Source organism: Chiloscyllium punctatum, unplaced genomic scaffold (genome assembly GCF_047496795.1).
Source record: "Chiloscyllium punctatum isolate Juve2018m unplaced genomic scaffold, sChiPun1.3 scaffold_420, whole genome shotgun sequence".
Classification (NCBI taxonomy): Eukaryota; Metazoa; Chordata; class Chondrichthyes; order Orectolobiformes; family Hemiscylliidae; genus Chiloscyllium; species Chiloscyllium punctatum.
The window spans coordinates 112909-116349 of NW_027310154.1; the positions used below are offsets into that span (position 1 = coordinate 112909).

General features: G+C 40.5%; 1 non-coding gene across 1 annotated transcript; it reads left to right on the plus strand.

Annotated features, from left to right (window-relative positions):
* Window positions 1-3113: 3113 nt before the first annotated feature.
* Window positions 3114-3195, plus strand: trnas-gcu (transfer RNA serine (anticodon GCU)). The gene has a single exon. It is a non-coding gene; the product is annotated as a tRNA-Ser (tRNA).
* The last annotated feature ends 246 nt before the right edge of the window (window positions 3196-3441 follow it).

Consider the following 3441-nt stretch of genomic DNA (forward strand, 5'->3'; position numbering starts at 1 on the left):
GAATGAATGCAGACATGGGACTCAGTGTTGTAATGGTCTCCTAAAATGGAAAAGGAAATCCTTGCCTTCGAGGATACGTGGGGAATGTTCACTGATTCATCCCAGTATTGGCAGGACTGTCCTCTGGAAGCGAATGAGTAAAATATTTCAATGTTCCATGGAGTTTCGAATGAGTGGTGAAGGGAATGTCTCCATTCACAAATTAATCATTCAGTAGAATTCAATACAGGGACCCATGAAATGATGAACAAATTGAACAAGAACATGGACATACGATACACAATAGCTACGACCATTACTCTGTGAAAACTGTTGATTTCAGATCCACGGTGGCCTTTGGTGATGGCATTTACTGTCCAGAACCAGTCTGCACAGGATGACGGGAGACACACTATGAAGTATTTGAACATCAGTCACCTTTAGAAATAGCTGAGACTGACTCAGGACACGGGGATTTAGAGATGTTGGCCTTACAAACCTTTCAGACATTCCGTGGAAGAATAAAGGAAGTGATAGAAAATTTTCGTCTCCATGGAGACGATGTTCGTGAACTGGACAGATAGCAATTTACCTTATTAGAGATTATAAATAGAGGCGTCATTTTTAAAAAGCAAAGAGTTCACAGTGTAACTGTAAAATCTTATTGTCACACTCAGTGGGAACATTGTGTGTAATCCTTGTCCTCATTCTCCACCAAAAACATGTCAAGAAGTTAGAAAGTGCACAGACGCTGTTTCCTGGATAGCAAGATATTCGAAAGCCAAGTGACGTTGTTTACTGAGACATGAAAATATCAGAAAAGATACAAACGGGATTATAGAAAGAATGAAGGAGTTTATTCACGAGGTTTGGAAATGCTGGAGCAGAAACGCGCAAGTTTGATGTAAACAAATGAGATTTTCACATAACGCGAGGTTTGAATGAGTAAATCGGGAAAAGTCCCTCTTTCGAGTGAATCAATAACTTTCATTAGAGTTCGAAAAACATTAGTGAATGAATAAGAAAAGTTTGGATGAGAGTTTCTTCCCCTCAATAGAGTTATTTAAATCGTGAACGACTTTCCAGAAATAAAATGTAGAAGCTGAATTCAGAGTGTTTTAAAAGATACACGAACAAACGTACAAGGAGAGAATTTATCATTGAGTGAATGTCAGTGTGGTTGCATAACGATTTCGAATTTTTTGACTTCAGGTACAAGACATTTCATGAACACGTACTTTCATGAATAAGACTGAGTATAACAAGTTCATGGATTGGTAAGGTGTGGCGTATTATTCGAGGTGAAACTCTGTAAATGGAGCTGATGTCGTAAAATAACTGCAGACAGAAGTTATATCCTAATGAGGAGGAATTGAATCGTCACTTGGAGACGCAACACCTACTTTAAAGATTTGACCACATTCACATGATGTTATGTACATTTCGTACATTCTTACCTCCACCCAAGAAATCCACCAAGAAGACTCTGTCGTTTTGTGTTGTTAACCCTCTGTACTTCTCTGCAGCACGCCATTTAAGATAAAATATGCTCAGACCAAAATTCAGTTCAATACAATATTCAAACGGTCCTATGTGAATTCTGTTTTTATTATTGCAATAACGTTTGTGAGTTTGCAACAAACTCTGTAACATGAAACCAGTTCAACATCGAAATTCCCGGAATTTAACGCAGTGCACGTGGAAACGTTATCCATCTGTTGAAAACACTCCTTCGGCTCTCTCTCCGCATATGTCTCTTCATGTTTTAGATACTTGCAGTATGTTTGTTGATCAAGGAGTCATTATCCAGAAAAGGTCGTTTCTCAATCCACAAACACGGGTATTTTCCCATAAACTTGGCTTTGCTCAATATCACCTTCTGTCTCTATCCCTCAACCCGACGATAAATTGAAGTTGCTCCATTTGAGGCTCAAAATTAAAACTTCGGTACAGCACACCCCGCTATACTGGAACAGAGATACCGTGCACTGGTCACCGTCAGCACAGGAACAACACATTAATGTTTACCTCCACATTCCTAGTTTTTCCTTAACGTTTGGGAAACCGACTTTCTCTAATTCCATGGCTAGTAACGGGGGTTATATGCTCATCTTCTCCAAAGGTTCTGTCCCCACGTGAGGAAAGTGGTGAGGTACTCATTGTAAAGATGGGTAGATTGATGAAATGTACAATGTCATCTTTTGCCTTCACTAACCCATGAGTTTTTTTATTTTGTTTTGCATCTGTAGAAATCTCAAAATCTTCATCTTTAACAGACTCAATGACAGGTCTCCATTGTGTCTCTGGCATCAACTTTCTTCCACCTCAGTCCGCTGTTTGGGAAGTGTTCCTGTTTTGGGAAATGCACTTCCCCGTGTGTCACCTGCTGCTCCCAGCATGCGCTCTGGAACTGCACTCATTTTCCTTCTTACACTTGCTCACTGTGTTGCTGTGATCATACAGTGACTTGGTGTCGCACGGCCCTGGAAAATGATACAGATCAAGGTTTTTGCATTGTTGAGTTCATTTGTCAGTTTAGCCTTATTTTGGATTTTGAAATTGTCTGTTCTGTACACAAGTGCATGTCAAAAACATCTGTGCGGTAGTTAGGTCTTCTGAATAATGACATTTAGCACTATGCACTCTCCTCCAGTCTGGAAAACAATTCCTCAAAGGCAATTTAATAGACAATAGACAGCAGGTTCAGGAGTAGACCATTCTGCCCGTCGAGCCAGCACCACCATTCATTATGATCATGGCTGAACATCCTCAATCTGTATCCTGTTCCTGCCTTATCCCCATAACCCTTTATTCCACTATCCTTAAGAGCTCTATCTAACTCTTTATTGAAAGAACACCTCCTGCTGTCTCGGGTTCTTCATTCCGTTGACTTCAAATCTTCACAGAATTCAACAGACCTTGTTACATAGTCATTTCCTCATTTTTGTTCAGATCCCTGTGTGCACAGTGTGACAGTGGGAGTGCACTTGCCCCACAACCCAGGGGTCAGACCATAGTCTTGGAACCGTACTGTGTTATTTCTCATTTCACCAACACCAGGGAGAAATATCTGCTGCTCTGCATAATTTACGCAATTCAATTATTCATAAGGTCATAACCTCCCTCGCGTCTGTGACGAGGTGGCCAAGCGGTTAAGGTGATGGACTGCTAATCCATTGTGCGCTGCACGCGTGGGTTCGAATCCCACTCTCGTCGCTGTCATTAACAGCTTTTCATGGTGCGGTTTTCAGATGATCGCAGCTGTTTCATTGAAGTGGAATTCCAATGGTCAGTTTATATGCATTGACGCTCTTACAAAATCTCAAGGAATTGTTTGTTCCTTTCGACGAAACTATATTGAAATGTAGTTTCCTTTGGGATAATGAAAAGAAACGCGATTTTCTTTTTCAAGTCAAGCTGCTGTGAACGTTTTTTCGTATGAAAGATATCCAGGAAAATCAA